At 42.9% G+C, this 11820-nt stretch overlaps 2 pseudogenes; both read left to right on the forward strand.

Moving 5' to 3' along the window:
- Window positions 1-3376: 3376 nt before the first annotated feature.
- Window positions 3377-3492, forward strand: LOC117717380 (5S ribosomal RNA; annotated as a pseudogene).
- A 6942-nt stretch (window positions 3493-10434) lies between these two features.
- LOC117717346 (transcription factor A, mitochondrial pseudogene) lies at window positions 10435-11354 on the forward strand (annotated as a pseudogene).
- Window positions 11355-11820: the final 466 nt, after the last annotated feature.

Genomic DNA, 11820 nt, shown 5'->3' on the forward strand with positions numbered 1-11820 from the left:
AGCCACTGCGGCCACAGCGGCTGCTATTTCATCAACCATCACAGTCCAGACCGCAGCTGCTTTGAATAATATGTCTGCGGCAGTTGCCAAGGCCTTGGATACTCAAGGAAATATTAATATTCATTTGAAAACGGGCATTCTATTGCTTTATCAAAGAGTTGATCTTGTTCAGGAACAGGTAGATGTATTGATGGAATTGGCTCAATTGGGTTGCCAATGGAAAAATACAGGTATATGTGTTATCTCCATGCCTTTTCAGAATATAAGCCATGCTAGTAATCTTTCCAAAAGCCTTTCTCAATTCCTTACAGGAAACTGGTTGAGAGAATTCAAGGGAATGTTGAGAGAATTACAACAGTTCATTGTTCACATTAACTTGACCAGAGTGGATGCCTCCCTGGCCTCAGGATTGACCAGCTAGATTCTTCAAGCAATGTCCCACATCAAGGAGTGGGTGGGAATCGGGGAGGTTGCTATGTGCCTGATCCTCATCAGTTGCCTTGCCTTTTGGTGCATGAGTCAGATGAAAGCCCAACAGAAAACATCTCAGGCCTTGATTGTACAAGCGTTTGCAGCAGTGGAGATGGGACAGTCTCCTCAAGTGTGGCTTGGCATGCTAGAGAGGTAGTCAATGGCGGGTAAGACTCCTTGGGCATGTTACCAACCTAAGACGGACCAAACCAAAGCTGTTTGACTCCCCATGATGGGTAAGGAGCATTGCTTGAAAAGGGCAACCTAAGACAGGCACTCTCTCTGCCAAAATTAATAAATAAGGGGGAATTGTGAGGAGCGGGTGCGGTAGCACAGCCAGCTAAAATGGCGCCTGCAGAGTTTCGAGCGCTGTTTCTTGGCGGTTTGCACGCTGCCCTCCTTTCCCTGACAGAGCCATGTCTGCAGAACTACTGTGCAGACTCGCTGCCACGCAGAATCGGGCCATCTGACGTGCACCAATGAGGCATGCCCACATGGCAGGTTCTGAATGGGACAGGCATGAGGATAAAAGGACTGCTGTTAAGGGGATGGGGGCTTCCAGAGAGAAGATTGTAAAGGGTTCCTGAATAAACTGTGTTGAGAAGAACTCCAAGTTGTGTTGTTCCTGTCTGCTGGTCGGATAGAGAATCGACAACCACCCCTCTTACTTCATCTAGGACCAGTAAAAGTTAGTTAAATTGTTGTATTGCTCCCTTGCCAGCCTTTTAAACGTTTGAACCTTTTTTTTTTTCCTATAAAAAGCCTGCTTTCAGGACAGATGGGTACTGCATTTAGTCTCCCAAGTTCTTTCTGTGGTCCTCATCAATCAGTCTTGAGGTGTGTGTTCACTAAACTATTCTTACTTAGCAGATCAGTGTTTGTGTGGTTTGTGGGGTGATTTCTCCCCAACAAGGGACACTTTCCTATAGACCCAAAATGCTATCTGATGACATTTTTAGCTGTTGGATTGGAGTTGGTCTGCTAAGTTAATAGATTCTAAAAGGTCTTCATTAGTCACAAGATATTAGTTTGGACTCAAAAAAGGCTAAGGAATGGCTGTTCCAGAGGGCTAGAACTAGCCTAAGATAAGGTAATTAACTCAGGTCTTGCAACATTCTAGTCTCTCTACAGTACTGAAATTTGAATCACTCTGTTCTGCAGACACAGCTTTTTTTTTTTTTTCTTCAGGAATTTTAGCTTACACTGTGTAGACTAGGCTGACCCAGACTCACAGAAACCCATTTGCCTCTGCTGGAGTTAAATGAGTGAGCCACCAGTCTAGCTTGCATTATGTTTTGAGACAGGCTCAGTAAAGCCCCTGGGATGCATTTGTCTGTACCCACCAATGCTAGGGGGTATGGGCATGTGTGTGTAGGTTTTATTTTGTTTTGTTTTAATCTGGGGAAAGGGAGGATGGAGAGATGGCTCAGTGGTTAAGAGTACTTGCTGCTCTTGCAGAGGACCTGGGTTCAGTTCCTAGTACCCATATGGTGGTTCATAGCTGTGATGACTATTCTTTTTTTTTTTTTTTTTTTTTTTTTTTTTTTTTTTTTTTTTTTTTTTTTTTTTTTGGTTTTTCGAGACAGGGTTTCTCTGTGTAGTCCTGGCTGTCCTGGAACTCACTCTGTAGACCAGGCTGGCCTCGAACTCAGAAATCCACCTGCCTCTGCCTCCCAAGTGCTGGGATTAAAGGCGTGCGCCACCACCACCCGGCTGTGATGACTATTCTTGGTTGTCAATTTGACTACATCTAGAATTAAGCAAAACCCGAGTGGCTGGGTACAACTGTAAGGGATTTTTCTTGCCTGAATTATTTGAAGTGCAAAGACCCACCCTAAACTCAGATCTTCTGAGGCAGGAAGATCCACCTTAAATCTGGGCCACATCTTCTGGTGGCAGCCTATATAAAGGACGTGGAAGGAGGTAGCTTTTGCTCTTTGCCTGCTTCTCCTCACTTGACCCGGCCCGCAGGTCAGTCAACAGGGTCTGCAAGAGAGGGACAGAGAGTGGGGATTGGAGGGGCGAGAGTCTCGAAGAATGGAGCCAAGACAAAGTTTTTTGATCAAGGCTTGTTCATTTATTGAAAGAAAATCATGGGTGTATAAGCACAAGCAGGGGAGTGCAGCTGGAGACACTTTACCATGTGTGCCTTGCAGCTAGGGACACTAAACAACAAGTCCAGGATATGTCTGAGAAAAACAAGATGTTTATCAGAGTGTGCTCAGCTGTTGTAGGCTGCTTGCAAAAACATCATGCTAGAAAAACAAATCTCTTGTCAGGGTGGAAAACCTGCAAATATATGGCCTGAGATGGCTGCAAAGATGATAGTCGGCTCCCAATACTCCTGCTAGCAAGTTCATTCCTTCCCTGGCATTAGAGCCTAGTTCTTTAGGATTCTAGCATATACTGAAGACCAGCTGAGACATCCAGCCTTGCGGACCGAACAACTATCAGATGCTTGAACTCTTCATCAGGAGATGGAAATATATATATGGAATTTCTCTGTTCCTCTAGAGAACCCTGACTAATACAGTAACCACCTGTACCTGCAGTTCCAGGGAATTCAGGGCCATTTTCTGAACTCTGCAGGGTATCAGGCATGCATGTGGTGTACACACATACATATAGGCAAAACACTCATACACATAAGATGAATAAATGTATACATGTATATGTAAGTAAATAAATAGATGGGGTTTGGAAAGTAGGTCCTCTGCTTTCTCAGCAAGCACGTTTCCTCACTGAGCAGCTCCCCAGCCCAAATGAGGTACAGTTAAAACATGATGTGCTGGAGTGTCAAGTTGACAAGGGGTAGAACTGTGATAGTTGATCTTCACTGTAAATATGAGTGGACTTAGAATCCCCACGGAAACAGATCTCTGGGTAATCTATGAAAGTGCTTCTAGCCTGTAGCTATACCACCCTGGATGCGCCTGATTTCATCTGATATAAGCTAAGCAGGGTCGGGCCTGGTTAGTACTTGGATGGGAGACTGCCTGGGAACATGGGGTGCTATAGGCTTGAAAGAAAGAAAGAAGGAAAGAAAGAAAATGTTTCTAGAAAGGTTTAGCTGAGGAAAAAAAAAAAGACCCACTTTGAATTTAGTTGCCCCTCTCCCATGGACTCGCATTCCAGATATGGAAGAAAGGAGTGAGCTGCCCAACACCAGCATTTCTCTTTGTCCTGGCTGGATGAAATGTCCCTGTGGCAGGTCTTCCTGTCACACTGTGAGCCAAAATAAACTCTGTTCCTGTAAGTTGCATTTATCAGGTATTTTATCACAGAAAAAAAGAATAAACAGTAAGAGAAACTAATATAATATACCTCTCCAAAGAAACTGTCAAATCCTAGACCCAGTGAATGTATTGAAAACCTAAGACAGGACACTTGTTTATTCTCCTTGTTCTGAAATTTTACAGTGATAGATGTTTTTGCAGGAGGGGGCTATTAAAATAAATTTACTTATTTGTCTGTGTGAGTTGTGAGTGTGCAGGCACTAGGAGGGAATGGGGTGTCCTCCTCCATCACCCTCTGTTGTCCTTTCTGAGGCAGTCTCTCTTTATATGTAGGGATTGTATTTTCTTTGGCAGGCTGGAGATTAGCAAGCCCCAGCTATGTTTGTCTTATCCCTCCTTGGAGCAGGGGTAACAGTCATTTACAGTAACGCCCAGACTGTGGTTTGTTTTGAAGCCCATAAAAGTGGGTCTCTCAGGTGCTCTGCTCACTTTGGATTTTCAGTTGCAGAAGCGTTTTATTTTCCTAGAACTCCTTTTCTGTTAGGCTCTGTTCCTTCTTGGGATCTATTTGTTTGAAGTAGAGCCTTCTAACTTTATCCTCATGCTAGCAAGTTCCCTTAAGAAAAACTCAAGGTCGGCAGGGCGTTGGTGGTACACGCCTTTAATCCCAGCACTTGAGAGGCAGAGGCAGGCAGATGTCTGAGTTCGAGGCCAGCCTGGTCTACAGAGTGAGTTCCAGTTCAGCCAGGGCTATACAAAGAAACCCTGTCTAGAAAAAACAAAAAACAAAAAACAAAAAACAAAAAACAAAACAAAACAAAAAAAGCTCAAGGTCGGTGGAGTGTGGAAACAGGCCAGAATTCTCAATACTCTTGAACAGTGGTTCTTAACCTTCTTACTGCTGCCACCCTTTAATATAGTTCCCCATGTTATGGCAACTCCCAACCATAAAATTATTGCTGCTGCTCCTTTATAACTATAACTTTGCTACTGTTGTGAGTTGTAATGTAAATATCTGTGTTTTCCAATGGTCTTAGGTGACCCCTGTTAAGGGGGGCAAAACCCACAGGTTGAGAAACACTGCTCTAGAGTCTAACTAAGGTAGGAGGAATGATAGTTCTAGGCCAACCTACACTACACTGTGAGTTCCAGAATGGCCTGGGCTACATAATGAGACCATTAAAAATATATTATATATATATATTAAAGATCTGTTTCCAGGTGAAGTGGTGCATGCCTACAATCTCAGCACTGGTGCGTAGAGGCAGGAGGATTGGGAGTTCAAGTCACTCCCTGTTGAATTCTAGGCCACCTGGGCTATGTGAGAAAATACTCTGTTTATCCCACCTAGGATAAGATACCATCCTAGACCTTGTTATTTTGTTTGCTTGTTTTTTGGGAGAGTTCCCAATTTTATATTCCAGTATACTTATATTAGTTTTGTTTGTTTGTTTGTTTTTTTGAGATAGGGTTTCTCTGTGTAGCCCTGGCTGTCCTGGAACTCACTCTGTAGACCAGGCTGGCCTCGAACTCAGAAATCCATCTGCCTCTGCCTCCCAAGTGCTGGGATTAAAGGCGTGTGCCACCACTGCCCTGCCTTATATTAGTTTTAAGTTTATTCATTACTTGAAATTCTTTCTTTTTTTCCTCCTTTTCTCCTTTTCTTTTTCTCTTTCTTTATTGAAACAAGGTCTCAGTTTGTATCTTGACTGACTTAGAAGTCACAATGTTGCCCAGGCTGGACTTGAACCCTTGGCACTCCTTGTGGGGGATTACAGGTATAAGACATCACACCTTGCTCTTTTTCTTTTGATTATAATTTTTATAATATTCTCACCTTGTTCTAGGAATATTATTATTTTGGGGGGGGTAGGGTGGAGACCTGAGGCAATGTCTCACTATTTAGCTCTGACATTGAACTCTACCTGCCTCTGCTTGGGATTCAAGGTGTGTACCCCAGTACCCTGCTCACTCTTGCCTATACAATGGCTTTAATGTTTCCAGTTTCTCAAATGGTTCCTAAATTCTCAGCTTTGGCTTTATCAATATAGAGAACATAAAGGGAATGACTGAACTGAGGGAAATATTGTATTTGAAATATTATAGGTTTCAAATACTCACCTAGGACTGGTCGCTCAATCCTATGTCCTAGTTCAGAAATTTGTTGCTTTGTACCCAAGCCTCATTTTATAAATTATACCCTGCTGTACATTTATGTTCTGCCTACTATTAATAGATGTTCTATAATGATAGTGATAAAAACCTTTCATGAAAACCCCTTTCATGTTTTTAAGCTTGGCAGGCTTTCCTACTCATTTCCCTACGTTCACCCAAGTACCTGTAGGTTACAGCCAAATAAATCAAGGGTTTTGTTTCATGAATAAACAAACCAAAGGTCTCATACCTGCTCACCCTTAACCTCTGTACATTCTGCCTGAAGCCTTCCCTGGTCCATTTTCTTCTTCAGTTACCACAGAGCTTGAAAGGATTCCCTCCCTCTGAGCCGTCACCATTTTGTTTGTGATATGAATGTACTATGTTCAGCTGGTTGATTCTAATTACACTGAAAGTAGAATGACCGTCTCCTCTTATAATCTTTGTGTGTCTGATGTTGGCTAAATGACTGCTAAATGAATTGGAATTCAAGTGCATTTTTAAAAGCTTTAAGGCAGTCTTATTATATAACTTTGGCTGGCCTGGACCTTGCTATATAGACTAGGTTAGCCTCAAACTCAGAGATTTACCTGCCACTGTCTCCCGAGTGTCAGGATCAAAGGTGTGTGTTGCCACATCTGGACTCAAGTGTTTTTTTGAGGACCTGAAATGGTAAGAGATGGCTGTATTAAACATTACTGAGGGCTGGTAAAGATCTGTATTATCCAAGCACTTTGTTTCTTTCTTAACCTTCAGATGGATTCCAGCAGCTTCATCTTTTAAACCAGAATGAAAGAAATCCAAGAATGGGATCACAGTAAGACTCCCTGCTATTAAATAAAACTATTTAGTTAAAAAAAAAAAAAGGTTGGACTTGGGGGTCCTCTATTCTATTACTTGCAAGTCTTATGGAAGTGACGAGCTTGAGAGTGAAGAGCAGTCCGCTGTTGAGTGAAGGTCATGCAGTGATCTTTGTGGGGGAATGGGTGGAGATTCAGGTCAGCTGGGGTGGCCTCCCATCTGTGATCTGAGGCTCCCCAGGGCCCCACTTTCAGGACAGTGATATCTGGGAAGTGTCACCCAGACTGAGGCTTCTTAGGTCAGAGAGAGTGTTACTTGCGCAACGTGTCCAGTACTGACCCAAGAGACAAGAAAGGAGAAGTCCATTGAGAAGGCAAAGAAGGGAGAGTGAGACTCTTAGTTTATAGGGGAGTGCATATTCTATCAAGTACTTGAAATGATACCAGAAAATTAGAAACTTTTAAAAAACAACTCCTTGCTACTCATCTGATTTTCAAATCTTCTGATCTCTAGACTTGCCCTAAGCTAGAACATGAGGATGAGAAATAATTCCTGGCGGAATCAGCTATGGCTATTGCTCAGGCATAACTCTCTTCATTCTTTTAATTCGGGGGATCGGTTTGCTGACGTTTTTATAGTTTTATTTTGTACTTTTAATACAGATTTTATTTATTTGTATGTGTATGAGTGTTTTGTCTGCATGTATGTCCTGGCACCATATGCCTTACAAGGCACCATATGCCTTGTAAGGGAGGGCGTCTGATCCTTTGGAATTGGAGTTGTGATTCCTAGCGTGGTCACTTTGGACCAGATCTGAGTCCTCTGCAAGAGCAACAAGTGCTCTTAGCCACCAAACCTTCTCTCCAGTTGCAATCTCTCTATTTATAAAATGTACCCTTTTTTTTTTCTGTAACATTCAGTGTAAGCATAATATAGTACATTACAATATGTACTGGAAGGCTGGCTGTTAAGAGCACTTGCTGTTCTTGCAGAGGACTCACACCTTAGAACCTACATGGCAGCTCATGACTATCTGTAACTCCAGTCCCAGGCAACCCAATGACCTGTGTGGCCTCTGCAGATACCAGGCATACACATGGTACAGAGACATTCACACAGGTTAAAAAAAAAAAAACATATTCATAAAAACACCCTAAAAATATGCATCTCTTTTTTTTTTCAGTTTCTTGCATTTCATTATTTACAGTGGGCAAGGTGTGAGAGGTATGGTCAGAATAATAAGTTTTATTTTAATAGCAATGACTTTGGGAAACTGCTCCTTTTCTAAGATGGAATCTCTGCGAGTGATTTAGGGTTCTCCAACCTGGATTCAAGTGATCCTCCTGTCTCAGTCTCTTGAGTACTGGGGTGAGAGGTGTGTGCCACCATATACAATTGGTGTGGTGTTTAATAACCCAAAAAACAGACATTTTTCTGATGCTATTCTTGCTAACCAACTCTTAGAAGCTGGGTCTGGTAGCCATTGGGTCTGATCACAGCTATCTTGGGGACCGAGGGAGTAATAGCTCAAACTCTGGGTCAGTCTGGACTACAGTGTAAATTTAAGGCCAGCTTGACAAGTTTAGTGAGACTATGTCAGAAAGTAATCAGACAATCAAACAAAAAAGTAAAAACAACCAAAATTTAAAAAGATATTGGGAGGATGTGTTGTGGCTCAGTGGTATAGATTTGGGGCTAGTGTGAGGTACTGAGTTTGATCATCAGTACTACATAAAAACAAAACAAAACAAAACAAAAAAAACCAAACATGACCCATACCCAGTTCTTGGAGCACTTAATACTTTTATATTTATTTTATTTTTTGAGACTATTCTATCATGTAGCTCTGTCTGTCCTGAAACTCAATATGTAGACCAGGCTGGCCTAAGTACTAGAATTAAAGTGGTGCCCCACCATGCCCAGCTCTTTAAAAATATATTTAAAAAAATTACATTTGTTTGCGCGCGCACACACACACACTCAAACACACATGTGCTTGCACAGAGGAGAACTTTCAGGAATCAATTCTCTACTACCAGCAGGTGGGCCTCTGGGGCCAAATACATGATGTCATCAGGCTTGGTAACAAGCACCTTTACCTGCTGAGCCATGGTCCAGTTCAAAAGTCTACTTTGTTTCAGGCACTGCCAGATGTATAAAAGTGAACCAGAGCAGGACTGGTTCTCCATGAGCTCACTGAATGACAGGTGCAACCTCCTTGGTAGACAGTGCCAATGCATGCAGCAGGAACTCCAGGGTAGGGCTGTTCTGGAATCTGTGTCCTTTGCCAATGGGGTTGATCCTTGATAGATAAACTGGAATCCAATAAGTAGAACAGGAGTAGGGAGACAAGAACACTTCCCAAGACAGACATGGGTTTTATTTTTGTTTATTTATATTCTTAATGTAAGTACAAGGGAAGGGAAAAGAGTTTATGCTACAGACAGTCATAATTCCAGGTACCTGGTGGAGAGAACAGAGCCTTTCACATGCTTATCCTGTGAAGGCAATGTAAGTTGTGGGATGACTCAGAAGATTCACTGCAGCATCAGAGAGAAAGGCCTGGGCTAGGGGACAAAGAAGGAAGATGAGGTGTGAGGCTCATGTATAGTAGGCATGGGAGGTACCTCTTGACAATAGACAACTCCCTTCTAATTCCTACTGGGAATTGAATAACATTGGTAACTCTCAGAAATTTGACAGTATTCTTTAGTATTCAAGATTATAAATATCCATGTGAAGATTAATTGTATTTGTTTTCTGATTTGGTGATAAAATACCTGAGACAGTCCATATGAAAGGAGGAGATACTTATTTTGGCTCATGGTTTTGAAGGTTTCAGTCCATGGGCTTTGTTGCTTTGGACCTGTAACAATGTAGCAAACTGTTCCCCTGAGGGAGGGGGAGAGGGAGAAGGAGGAGGAGGGGGAACGGGGAGGGGAGGGGCAGGGGGAGGGAAAGGGGAAGGAAGAGGGGGAGGGTGCCAGGGTTTAGTACCTCTTCCAAGACATGCCCCAGATGACTTCTTACTAGGTCCTACCTTCTTGTGGTTTGAACAAGAAGTTTCTCTTTCATGTCCAGAAGACAGTGTTCCACACAATTCTGTCCTATCCTCTGGCTCTTACATTATTTCTCTCCCTTCTGCAAGGTTCCAAAGTCTTGGAGTCGGTGATATAGATGTTTTATTTAAGGCTGAACACTCAACGTATTCTTAGCACTTTGACTAGTTAGGAATCTTTGCTTTAATCACACTTCCTGTAAGCCAAGATTTCTCTGACCAAGGCTGGGTATGAATGTAGTTATTTAAAGCCATTTTAACTAGAAGCCTATTTAGCAAACAATAGTAATAGATTGCTTCCTTGGGCATATGACCTCTCCAGCCATGGGCTTTTGACCAGATTTACAGTATAAGAATTTTCTTTTGTGGAGCAGGCCTAAAATCTTGTTAGAAGGCAGTTGGTTAATCCCGTAACAGTCATGCCATTATTGTACCAGTGAGCTTATCTTTCCTGGCAGGTTAGTAGCTTGCAGGGTTCATAACTGTGTAGGACCACTAGGAAAATTTCTCCCTCAGCAGTTTATATCTTTTGGTGTGATGAAAGATAGTCAGCAGTCAGGCAGGTGCACACCTTTAATTCTGGCACTCTGAGTGCCCCGCACGTGACAGGCATGATAACAAGTCCCCGGAGAGCCCACTCTGGTGTTTTGGCTGTGTGTAGGCACCTTGTGAGATGAGCCAGATGGCGCCGGGCCAACAGTCGCCGGCCCGAGCATGGCGCTATTCCGGGAAATGTGGGGCGCCCTAAGAGCACTGGGGCCCACGGGGGTCGAGATGTACGCCGGCTGCGGGGGACCAGATACTCTCACCTATCTCTCGTCTGTATTCCGAAGTGTTTTTCCAGCTTGGGTAATTATCCAAAGAAACCTATGAGTTTATACCTTCGATTTTCTACAGAACAGCTACCCAAATTTAAAGGTAAACACCCGGATGCAAAACTTTCAGAACTTGTTAGAAAAATTTTAGTCCTGTGGAGGGAGCTACCGGAAGCAGAAAAAAGGCTTATGAAGTAGATTTTTTTTTTTTTTTCGAGACAGGGTTTCTCTGTGTAGCCCTGGCTGTCCTGGAACTCAGGCTGTAGACCAGGCTGGCCTCGAACTCAGAAATCCGCCTGTCTCTGCCTCCCAAGTGCTGGGATTAAAGGCGTGCGCCACCACTGCCCAGGTGAAGCAGATTTTTAAAGCTGAATGGAAAGCGTACAAAGAAGCTGTGAGCAAGTATAGCAAGTATAGCTAACTTCAAGTCAACTGATGGGTTTTGAGAAGGAAGCCCGGCAGAAACGTTTAGAAAAGAAAGCACTAATAAAAAGGAGAGAATTAATTTTGCTTGGAAAACCAAAAAGACCTTGGTCAGCATACAACATTTACATATCTGAAAGCTTCCAGGAGGCTAAGGATGAGTTGTCTCAGGGAAAATTGAAGATTGTAAATCAGGCTTGGGAAAAAATCTATCTCATGGTGAAAAGCAGGTGTATATTCATCTTGCTAAAGATGATAGAATTCGTTACGACAGAGATGAAGTCTTGGGAAGAGCAAATGGCTGAAGATGGACGAAGTGATCTCATCCGTCGTCGCAGCGTGAAACGATCAGGAGACACCTCTGAAAATTTAGATAGAAGATGGAGTTGTCCTTGAAATTAGGCACAAGAAACCACTTAGGTCTCAAAGCCTTAAATTGTCAAACTAGAAAGGATAAAGGTGGTTAACCTTTGGCATTCAGTTCATTTTTCTGTAGCCCATGGCCTTCTGCCCGTTGAATGCATTTCTATTAATGATTTGAGCCTTGACAATAGAAGATCATGCCGAATTCTGCCTTTTGCTTAAGAACTGGAGTGGAGACTGTCCATGCATCTGCATGCTGTGGTAGTTGTTCTGTGTGATGGAGTAGACAGACTGTGAAGGGACCTTCACACTGGTGACAGGTGCATGTGGTTTTGCGAAGCTTTTACACTGATGATCGTTACATCAATCAAGTGGGTGCGCCCCCTTGTGTCCCAGGCCCAGAGCTTCTCTCATAGCTGTGGCAGAGCTGTGAATAATTGCATTTTCAAAGAAGCTTCCAGGCTTTACTAGATGAAATGATTCCTAGACATAAATCATG

Source organism: Arvicanthis niloticus, chromosome 11, assembly GCF_011762505.2.
Source record: "Arvicanthis niloticus isolate mArvNil1 chromosome 11, mArvNil1.pat.X, whole genome shotgun sequence".
Taxonomy (NCBI): Eukaryota; Metazoa; Chordata; class Mammalia; order Rodentia; family Muridae; genus Arvicanthis; species Arvicanthis niloticus.